This window comes from Crinia signifera, chromosome 6, assembly GCF_055691185.1.
Source record: "Crinia signifera chromosome 6, ASM5569118v1, whole genome shotgun sequence".
Classification (NCBI taxonomy): Eukaryota; Metazoa; Chordata; class Amphibia; order Anura; family Myobatrachidae; genus Crinia; species Crinia signifera.
The window spans coordinates 192,970,196-192,982,325 of record NC_139222.1 but is presented as its reverse complement, the minus strand read 5'-3'; the positions used below and the strand labels follow the sequence as shown (position 1 = coordinate 192,982,325).

Genomic DNA, 12,130 nt, shown 5'->3' with positions numbered 1-12,130 from the left:
TTGAGGCATTGAACAGGAAAATTGGGTCAATTGAGACATTTAACATTGTTCCCTATGGGAAATCTCGGGCATCTCGTCGGTTGATCGCACCCGATTTTTTAGTGCATTCAATGCCCGAGATTTTTTACTAACGATGCCCACGATCAAAATCGTGGGCGCCCTTCTAAGTAAAGAGTACCAAAACCCATTTCAATGTCCCATAAGCATGTTTAACCTTTTGCAGTCCAAAACCAAAACAGTCTGGTTTAAATTAATTGTCTACGTTCAATGATGTTAGTGTTCTTATTTTAAATTGGCTCACCATTGGACCTGCTACTAGCGCTAGGGCTTTAGAGCCTTACTAGACTTTGGACTTGAAAGGTGAAGAACAATAAAGCTGTGTACACACGGGGGCAATAGGGGCTGAAATCGCTGGAAATATGGTCGTAGGCGACCATATTGCCAGTGATGGGAGTGTGCCCTTATCGCCGGGTGGGCGCTCCCGTTTTCAGCCCCATTATAATCGCTGGTCGCAGGAGCTTGCTCCTGCGACCAGCTGATTACCTATGCGGCTCCCCCAGCAGAGGTTCGTTTTCATCAGTGACCATCTCTGGTCGCTGATGAAAAGGAGACACTGCAATATATTGCTGAGCAATATAGCTCACCTGTGTGTACACAGCTTTAGACTCATTTCACAGTTCAACAGCACATTTAGGACATTTGACCTTGTAAGAGTTGGGCTAACAAGAAACGTTGCCCTCTATAGGCCCAGGGACTGATATGCCTAGCATAGGTGCAGATTCTGTGATGAGCACCCACGGGCCCAAGTCCCGCGGCTGGGCCACCATATTAACTTGCTAATTTGCAGCTGCAGCACCCACATTGCAGGACCCGCCACCTGGGAAACAGTATGCTGGGAAGAGAGTATTCTGTCCATGGAGTACCTGCACTGTGGGGGCATTTATGTACCTGCACTGTGGGGACATTTATGTATGTGGAACTCTGTTGCCGTAATTTAAATATTGGAGTCAACTGTGCTGCGTAATATAAATTGGTATTATTTTGTGGCCACACCCCTTCCCCATGAAGCCACTCCACTATATTTTTGGCTTGGGCACCCACCAGCAAAAACATAAATTGGCACCTAGGATGCCTAGTCCTTTTCCCAGGCCCTTAGTCTCAGCCAAATACCCAGGGGGAGGACCAGTGGGGGGAGTAGGAGGACCAATCACCGAGTGAGAGAACCAATCATAAGCCGCAATCAAGAAAACGTTTGAAGTATTTTAGCAAGTGGCAGTACTGCTGTAAATTGTGGTACATTCTAACAGATGCTTCCTGGCAACATGCCTTCATCCCTGCTGAATTTACAGTATAGGCAAGTGAGGGTGATCATGTTATATTCCCTGATTAGAGATGTCAGGACACTTGTTTGCCTATTGTAGCTATAAGCAGTTCCCTCAAGAATATTGATTATCCAGAACACTTTCCCAATGTCAACATTTTGCTATATCTGTTCATTAGAAAAACATTAACATAGCAGTTAAGTATAGTTAACCACCACCCTGTAAATATCTCTGGAATGTAGTTTTAGATAACATTTGAGGGGGTCTGCCTAAGCAGAATCTCATCCAGCCAGGGCCGCCATCAAAGGGTTGCTGTGGGCACAGCTGTCTCAGCCCGACCACTCTGACAGAAAGGGAAGGGTCCGAGCCACTCATTCCACCCACCGTACCCCCTTCCACTGAGCTGCCCCCAATGAAGCCCACTGTAGCACCGTCTGGTGAGTGAGCCAATCAGAGCTCACGTACCGGCAGACGCTCTGATTGGCTGCAAGCCCCAATTGGTTTACAAGTCGGCGCCATATTTTTAAATGGCTGCCAGCATCCAGAGGTGGAGACTGCACTCTGGGAGCAGTGGGATTTAGCTGAGGCAGCACAGTGGAAGGGGAGGTGAGGGACCCTGTGCTTCAGTTCACTCTGCCCCCGAGTAGCCAGCAGAGTGGGCGGTAAGTAAGGGAAGGGGGGACAGACTAGAAATCAGTCCGGGGGCCAACAATTTCTAGTGGCAGCCCTGCATCCACCCAATGTCATTCTTCTAGTTATAGCCACAATATTAACACAAAACATACTATTAAATAGGGATGCAGTCGAAATCCCGGCACTTTGTCCCTCTGTAGGTGTCCATGACACCCATAGAGGGAGAATAAATTAGTGTGCTGTGCGTAGCGAGGCACCGCGCCCGCTACGTGGCGAGCGCGCGGGGGGGGGGGGGGCGATCCCCGCCCCCCCCCCTTGTCGGGATTTCGGCGGTCAGGATCGGCATTATATGCACATTATGTCATTATATTCTACTTTTCCTTGTGTACCCTATGTATTTCAGATCATCGGTATGTTCAGCAGCCAGAGTACTTTGCAATGCCTGAGGCGGTGGCCTGTCCTGTCTGTAAGGTTAATGAGAACAGGAATCAATGGGAGGAGAGAAGTGAAGGTAAGCAGGGGGTCACAATCTAAGAGTTAGATAATGGAATAAAAAGGGTTATCACAACACAGAATAAATAACGGGATGCTCCTGTCACAATGATACAGGAAGACTGTGGTGTGATACACACGGCTGTATTAGAAGAAGTTCAAGCATCCAGCTGGTAATCCTTCCTTTGTATTTATCTAGAGCAAATATTAGAGAATGAATGCATAATATTTTTGTTTCAACACGATACCTAGCATCCATAAAGGTGCAACCAAAGCTCCATGCACTGTAAAGGTGTGTACACACTTGTACAATTAGACTATATTACAATTTAGACTATCTGGTGCAGATCTGCACTATATAGTCTATGCAGCCAGGACTTTCTGGCTGCGATACGGGAGCACGCATTGGGATTGCAAGGGTTAAAACCCATACAATCTGCATGAGATCCAGAGGAGATTTTGACTATATAGTCAAAATCTCATGCACATTGTACAAGTGTGTACACACCATTAAAAGATTTTCTGCACATGTATAAACCTTTGCAACAATATTTGTATTTATGTTCAAACATGAATTTGTGTATTTGCTGCAGAGAGCTATCACATTTTCAGTGTGCGGATAAATCCTTACTGCGTCTGTCTGCCCAATATTGTGTCTCCCAAAGCCTGTAAATCATTCTTGTTGAAAATACTATACAGTAAAATGTGGATGTTGCTTAGTGATGGACAGCAGGTACAACATCATCGTCTACAGCAGGCTTTCCCAACCACGGTCCTCAAGGCACACCAACAGTGCAGGTTTTGTAGATATCCAGGCTTGAGCACAGGTGACTTAATTAGTATCTGAGGGATTCTGATTAAACCATCTGTGCTGATGCCTGGATATCACTAAAACCTGCACTGTTGGTGTGCCTTGAGGACCGTGGTTGGGAATGCCTGGTCTACATGGTATGACAATACTGGGGTCCAAGGACATCCTGAATAAGCGGAAAACAGGCAGCGGCCAGACTGGCATTACCCACTAAAAAAAAAAAAAAAAAAAAATTTATATAATATATATATATATATATATATATATATATATATATATAAATAATAAAGTCATTCCTCTCTAGCCAGTCCAGGTTAGGGAAGGAACAGGTGTCACTCAGCGGACTTGAAAAATCAAAGTGTATTGCATGACTAATTTACAGCCCGCTCATCAACGTTTCAATGCCTTGGAACGGACTCAGTTTTACATACTGAACTGGTCCCTGGGGACGTGCTCTGCTGCTGCCAACGCTGTGGAGCGGTCAGCGACTGGGGAGCAGCAGCACCTGGGGACCATGAGAAGAGCAGCGGCGGCTGGTAGCAGGTGAGCAGTGGTGGCCGGGGACCAGGAGAGGAGCAGCTGTGGCCAATGAGCAGGAGAGCCAGGAAGATGGCCTTTGTGAACGGGAGACCCACCCAACACTAGTGAGAAGTTAGAACAGATGTATGCTGAGTGATGTGTCAGGGGCAGTGGTCTCCGCTGAGTACACTGGCCCCGACCAACTAATAACTTACATGCAGGTTATTAAATCGCCGGCAGATACAGACCCGCGGGTTACGCATTTACATTGCTGTGTGTCCTACACACACAGGCGATATTCAGGCATTTTCTGAGCAATTTAGTGAAATCATGTAACATCTTTTTGTTAAAGGTCCATACACACTGAGCGGCTTTGCCCCTGCCCGGCGCCGATGGAGGGTGGAAGATGGCGTTGCATAGCGCAGAGCTATGCAAAGCCGTCCTCAATGCCGCGCATCTGCTGGTATAACCAGCTGATGAGTGGCTTTCCCGGCGATGATGCAGGAGCGGGCTGCAGGGCTCACCACTCATCGCCGGGCCATACACACTGGGCGGCTTTGAGCTGAAAGCCGCTCAAACAGGCTGGTTTGAGCGGCTTTCAGCTCAGTCACCCAGTGTGTTTGGGCTTTAACACATCTGAGCACTTTTAGTAAATAATCCAGGAAAACTTGTTACCAACTACCTTGTAAGAGGTGGATGCTCTGAAAACAGAAAGCGGTTCTGCATCGTACTGCAGGCACAATACGAGAATGGACCTTTTCAGGGAACATTAATCAGTTACTTCCTGGACAACTTCTCATTATGTAATAAGCGGCATATACACTAATAGCTTATATATAAAACTGCATCATGAAAATACCTGCATAGATTTCAGCTTCCAGGACACAACACAGCTGATCAATTCTGTACTATAAAGCAATTAGCCATTTGTATTCTTGCTGCACTGAGTTACACCTCCTGTTCTATGTGACACATTCAAAGGAAACAAAAGATCGCTTTTTGTGTGTGTGTGCGTTCTCCCACAATATGCTGCATACTCCCATATAGCAAGGACAAATAGTTATTACAATAGTTTTAAACAGGTTTATATTTATAGTGGTGTGCAAAGAATATATTTTATTTCTACAATGTATTTGTGTCACAGCACAAGTAGTGAATTAACCAGTTCTTAGCCCAAGCCGCCCCCTCAGGGTCTCCAGGATAAAAGGATGAGCAACAAATAAAGGGCAGGGTGTAGAATTTCAGCACAAGGAAGGGTGACAAGAGGAAACCCAGCGCTACAATAGCTAATGCAGGGGGTTGGGGAGAGTTATAAAAGGGGTTTGGAGACACTGGGCAGTTTTCAGTGTGGGAAAACTTTCATGCTGTGTGTAGAGAGTATGCCAAACCATTTGTCACAGATCTTGCTGCATGCTCAGTTTATTTATGTTATTTGCAAGTGTGTTGATCATGGACTGCAAATCAATTCTTGAGCACTCATTAGCACTGCATATTATTTAGCCTCCTGCTTAAAGAGCCAGCGATGCGTTATAAAATAACAATCACTGTATAAATCACTAGTTCTCTACCCCATTCACACCAGCCTAAATTCCCGGGTTGAGTCCGGGAACAACCCGGTACTAGCGCTGGTGTGAAATCTTCCCGGGACAAAATCCTGGGCAAATTTCAACCCGGCTAGGTACCAGGGTTGTTCCCAGGTTCAACCCGGGGACCTGGCTGGTGTGAAAGGTACAGGTTATACTTACCCGGGTTGCCATGTCCTCAGTGTGCTGTCTGGACAGGAATCCATGCAGGGGGCGGGCGCAAATGACGGGACAGCCGGTGGATGATGATGACGCAGTTCTCCGACGGCAGTGAGGACGCCGGAGAGCTGCGTCATCTTCATCCGCAGCCTGTCCCGTCATTTGCGCCGCCGCCTGTGTGGATCCCTGGCCTGCACGGAGGACCAGCAACTGGGGTGAGTATTCTCCCCACCTCCGCCGCCATCCCGCCACCTGCCCGCCCGCTTCCTCCCCACCTCCTTCCCGCCCCCTTCTTACACCAGAAAATGCAGGGACATTTCTAGTGTGAATGGGTCCAAACCCGGGAATGTCCCTGCTTGTCCCGGGAACTGAATTCCCGGGTTTGTCCCTGCATTTCTGTTGGGGATGGGTAACTAAAAACAAAGATGTAAACAAACATTAGTATGGTAATAGGATTTGTGTGTTATTAAGTCGCGACCCAAGTTCAAAAGAGTAAATGGTGATGGACATTTCCCCCTTATACAGAAGATGCAGATTCCTAATGAGCCTGAAACGGATCACTGATCAGGACAAATTAAATCCTTCTTTTCTAGTAGCAAATACATTGCACAAATATAAATACTATTGTCTCCCTTGTAATATCAATAAACCATGTGGTCAGCAATATGCAGATGCTCTTACTTATATATGCAGTACAGGCGGTATAATGGTTAACATTATTGCCTCACAGCACTGAGGTCATAGGTTCCATTCCCACCATGGCCCTAACTGTGTGGAGTTTGTAGCTTCTCCCCACGCTTGTGTGGGTTTCCTCCCGATACTCCGGGTTCCTCCCACAGTCCAAAAATATACTGTTAGGTCAATTGGCTCCCAACAAAATTAACCCTAGAATGATGTGTGTGTGTATATGTGGAAGGCACATAGATTGTAAGCTCCACTGGAGCAGCAACTGATGTGAGTGTTCAAATATTCTCTGCAAAGCGCTGCGGAATATGTGTGCGCTGGTCATAAATAAAATATACCTGACCTTGCAAGTACTTTATTGTAACCCCGCTTATTGTGGGGAAAAATTAAGCCACAATTATGAGTAAAGAACAAGTTACAGACTACGGTGATGCGTTATAGAGTCTAGTGCAAAGTGCTGTTTTTGTGTTCGCGATTACGATAAAGGATAGATTGAATTCTTGCAGCAGCTTTCCTATAGGAGACCAACCACTTTTAACAAAAAGATGGAGTCTGCTTATCTTTACATGACAAGTCTGAGCTATGATGTGATTCCTTTATACAGATGGCTGGGATAACAATAAACACATGTGGTGAGAGCCTGTATAAAGCTGGTACTGTGGGTCACATTTCACACTGCACATAAGATACAGAGGACCTTGCACATACTTTTTATCGAGTGCAGCTGCGATGCAACTGTTATACAAGTATACACCAGTACATAAAGTCCTTAGACGTATGTGTGTGTACATGCTATACATTCAGGATTATATATTACAAGGGAATGGACAATGCTCATCATACCCGCCCAGTGACTCCTCAGTGTAAATGACTAAACACTTGACACTTTAAACATGATTTGGTCATTAGAAAGCACAGATGGAGCACACACATATATCTATCTATATTATACACACACATACATACATATTCACACGTAATGAATTATGAGCTAGGGTTAAAAGCAACCTAATGGATTATAGCAAAAGCAATTAGTAATATTTTCTATTGCACACACACTGTATAACACAAATGAGTCAACAGAACTACAATAGTGGTCAATACCTGGGATCCAGCTGTCCAGCTGTTCATTCAGCTTCCTCTGAGCTGGGCAAACAGGGCTTAGGAGATAGGTGAACAGCAGGAAAGGGAACTAAGCTCAGTGCTGATCTCAGATGATCAGAAGCCCCTCATGCCTCGCACACAGCCCAGGCTGCACCTCTGGGGCAGCAGATACCGCACCAAACTCACACAAGTTTCCTTCACGCAGCAAGTGGGGGCAGGGACGGGAGCTGGGCAGCGGCTGATCCCTCTCAGGAGCGGTGCACTCTCCCTGCTGCTGCTGGGGGCTGATCACGCTGCATTATAGCAGTGTATTTCCCTTCATCACAACCCTGAGAGGCGAGCCTGTGTGCTGCGCTGCCGCTGCTGGAGGATGTGGAGGAGGGCTTACAGAGCGAGGGAGGCCTGCTCCATCTCAGCCCTCTGCCTATCACAGGAGCTGGCACTGCTGCTGGCAACACATACACTCAGCCATCACTCCACATGCTGCTGCCTACACACAGCAGCAAGCAGGCACTGCAGTGCTAGCAACAATATGGCAGTGTATTATCAGAGTACATGACTGCTATAGGACTATAGTTACACCAGGTGTTTAGTGCACAGGCTTTCCCTATACTCTGTATGCTGAGCAGTGATTGTGCTCAGCTGTCCCAGTTTGTGTGTTAGGTGAGTGGACTGCAAAGGTAGGAAACAGACAAAACCTAACACAGTGGTCCCCAAACTTTTTTTTTACTCACGACACCCTGGAAAATCAAAATAAATATTTCATGGCACCCCTAGGAAAAAGTTTGATACAGAGAAATTCAGAAAATATTAACTTAAATCCTTTTACACCTAAAAGCCAGGTCGCACCCCTTTTACACTGTGTCCCCACCCAGCATAATGCCAGGTAGATGTTGTCAAATCTCCCAGCGTCCTTTTCAGTGGATAGATCCAGCTGCTACACAACGGCCTGTATGAAAGTACCCATAAACTGGCACTGCTGATTTAGAAGTCCAGCGCGGCTCTTGCCCATCTGGTAGGAACCGCAGAGTGGTGAAATAGCCCTTAGGGTCAGTTATGTTGTGCAGGACAGGATTAATTTCTGTTTGTGCACATCGTTTATGATTGACAGCCACCAGCACTGGTTTTGGCTCTTACAGCAGGAGCAGGGCTCGATAAATTTATTTAAAATGTAGGAACCAGGATGAAAATGTAGGAGCCAGATAAACTAATAACAGGGAGAGTGCGCGCCTCAAATATTTACACACGCCATAATGCCCATTACATATACCACACGCCGTAATGTCCATTACACATTATACCAAACATTGTAATGCTCATTACATACAAGTATAATACCACATGCCGTAGTTACATATTATACCACATAAGTTCCGCTTACCTACATGCTCCTTGCTATGGGTTTCATGCTTGATGCCAGGGGTTAACATGCTCATAGACAATGGAGTTAACAGTTCTGCCAGGGGTAAATGCTTGTTGCTATGGGGTTACCATGGTCTGCCAGGAGTTAACCTGCTTGTTGCCAAGGGGTTAACCTGCTCTACCAGGAGCTAAGTTGGTCGTTGCCAAGGAGTTACATGCTCTGCCAGGGGCTAACTTGCTTGCTGCTATGGGGTTTCCATGGTCTGCCAGGGGTTAACCTGCTTGTTGCCAAGAGGTTAACCTGCTCGTTTACAAGGAGTTAACCTGCTTGTTCCCAAGGGGTTACATGCTCTGCCAGGGCTAACTTGCTCATTGACAAGATGGCAGCCTTCTCCTTTACCCTGCCGTTACCATCCACAGTAATGGCAACAGCTAGGCAGAGCAGTCGTCCTCCTCCTCCCTGTATAAGAGCAGGTCTGCCGCAGCGTGGCTATTTCAAAACTCGCACCAGATTGCGAGTCTTTCGGAGTTCGGTTCGACAGCCAATCAGGATCCGATTGCCGCTCCTGATTGCCTCCTGAACCTTCAAACTCCAATTGGCTTGCAATGCCGGCTCGTGTTTTGTTTTAGTCACACCGTGACGCACCTGCTCTTGCCTCCAGCTCCTATATAGAATGGGGGGGCGGGGGGGGGGGGGGGGGTTTGACGACCGCAACACAAGCCCACCCGTCCAAGACCAGATTCTGCTTCCTTCCTAAACAAATCTGGTTGCCGTGGTGACCTGGCACCCGCGTTTGTCGAGCCCTGTCTTACAGTGACCACAAATCATTTGAATCGGTCCTAGACCACCAACTCAGAGCACACTTGCAAGTGCCCTAAACAGTGGTGGAACATTTGGGTAGTGAGCCCAGGTACAAACATTTTATTTGGTCCCCCCTCCTCTACCCCAACCCAAGTTCAGAATATGCAAAATGGCAGTGGGTGAGAGGAAGAGGCAGTGGGAGGCATATGGGTGGAAAAAAAAAACTGTGGTTGACAGGAAGAGGGTGACAGGAGCAACAGGATGCCCCTTACTCCTCAGGTACCATGGTGTGTTGCACCACTGGTAGTTCCACCTCTGGCCCTGAATCACCCCAGGGTACCACGGAAACACAGTTTGGTAACCCCTGTCCTAACAAGTTGTGCTAGAACAGTAATGTAGTAAGGGGCTGATATCTGGAGCTGTATATGAATAATATTGACGGGATGTTTTTCAGAGGGACCAGCAAATATTAAAGATCCCCGGGACAATCCACTTCCAAAAGCAGAAGCAGCCTCATATGCTTCTATGGGGCCATTAGGCTATAGGAATAACCAAGATCCAGAATGCAAAGCATTTACATGATGATAGCCTGTTGTAGCCTATGGGCAACATTTATTGGAAGAGAAACACGTAGGACCCCACCACACTGCTGTCCGCTCGCCTGGCAGAAATACACTGAAAAGTGCTCTCCTGAACACTGGGAAGGTCTCCTAATAGAGACTATGCAATTGATGTATCAAGCAGTGAAAACAATGGAAAAGTGGACCAGTAGAGAAGTTGACCATAGCAACCAATCGGGGCCGAGGTACCATTTATCAAGTACATTATATAAAATGATAGGAAAAAGCTAACTGGTGGCACACCACATGAAATAATAAATACCTTGAGTTTAAAGCATAGGGTAAAAAAAGAAGTAAACGTTGGGCCTGGACACATAATGTTGCACTGAAGGAGGGAGCTGGGATACTTTTATTGTTTTTTCACACAGCCAGCAAATGCAGGATAGCAATATATTTTTTAGGTGTGTCAACAGCTGAAGGTACGTAGAGTGGAACTATAGGTGCCCACACGTCTTGCCCATGCGATGCAATGCCCGCTCCTTCATAGCACAAAAAGTATGTGCTGCATGTACTTTTTGAACTAGATCGCATCGCACCGTGTGTGACCACCTTCAAGTCTAGTTCAGTGTTGTACCATGTGTTTGTGATATGGCTTTTCATACAATAACTGAACACTATTTTAGAGGAAGTTGATCATGGTATGTTTTTAATATGCTGTGTAAAAATAAATATATTGTATCAATTTATGTAAACTATAATATACTATAGTGAAAATAAAATGATTGGCTGTAATGCAACAATAATATAATCTTGCCAGTTAGGGATGAACATCGGAGTCTGATTGTTTGTTCCCATCAATATTATTATTATAAATTTTTTTATGGGAATTGTTTTTCCATTTTATTCAATGTGGTGATTTCAACAATATGTTTCATGTCGTTTTTCAGATGTTTTATTGGTTGTTCGGTTGAATGGTCAATCGATATCGATGGACCATCGGTAAGTGTGTACCAGCAATATATCTGTGAATGGCATCGTTCATACAAGGTAGATAAAGATAAGCTATATTTCGTCATCTGTAGAACACAGCCAAAGATGCTCGATATGTCTAATGCTGCAATCCACAGACTCTCATTGGGTGCACCGTGCATGCCTTTGCGCACACCAGTTGTAATGTCAGTCCCGGTCGGACGGTTTAGACAGCTTGTGTAGAGAACAGCCTGCCCGATCTGTCTGTAGATATATCTGCAGATCAATTAATCTGCAGATATCTCTTCTAGTGTACCCAGCATTTCTGTTATTGGAACAATGATTCAACAGCAATGACACATGCACTTTAGTGTTCTCACCTGTGCATAAGCATACCTCCCAACAGTCCCGATTTCGGCGGGACAGTCCCGATTATCAGGGCCTGTCCCGCTGTCCCTCCCGCGGCCAGCAGTGTCCTGCGGTGAGGGGGGGCTGTTGGGAGTCCCCCCTGTCGGCTTTCTAAGCAGCGGGGAATAGACGCTGTGCGCATGCGCACAGCGTCTATTCCCGCAGCCAGCGGGCTGGGGGCATGGCTAGAGGCTCACAGAGCCTCTGGGTCGTGCCCCCATAGCGGCAAAATGGGGGCGTGAGTATAGGCCACGCCCCCGGAATTAGGTTTCGCCCCCCATGTATAGTTTGGAGCAGGGAAGGGAAATAAAGTAAATGATACTACCTTTCAAATATATCAAGAGTTTAAACAAGGTACAGGAGCAACACATTAATGCACTAAAACTGAAGGGAGATAGGTTCAGGAGAAATTTGAGGAAAAATTACATCACAGAAACGATAGCATCTGGCTGTGTGTACCGGCTGTCCACCAACTGCTCGTACACTCACTTCAAGAACTGACATCACACCTGGGTGACACATTGGGCTCCCGATCTGTAAGTGAATATGCTTACCATTGTCTGCACTCTTGGTGCAATGGATAATCCGCCATCAAGTCAGCAAGGGGATTACACAGCTTTATTAACCCCTTCCCGACATTTGACGTACATTTACGTCATGGTCGGGATGTACTTCCCGACGCATGGCATAAATGTACGTCATGACTTTAAAGTGTCACCGCG

At 46.3% G+C, this 12,130-nt stretch overlaps 1 protein-coding gene across 2 annotated transcripts in view; it reads right to left on the bottom strand.

The window, feature by feature from the left end:
• Window positions 1-12,130, bottom strand: part of PALD1 (phosphatase domain containing paladin 1) — a 237,769-nt gene that overhangs the window by 149,986 nt on the left and 75,653 nt on the right. The window contains exon 1 of one of the 2 annotated variants that reach the window (XM_083148483.1): window positions 7,308-7,700. The exons of the other annotated variant lie outside the window; for it this stretch is intronic. The gene's annotated coding sequence lies outside the window, so the exon portion shown is untranslated. Of the gene's footprint in view, window positions 1-7,307; window positions 7,701-12,130 lie in introns of those variants that run through there. 2 annotated transcript variants of the gene reach the window in all.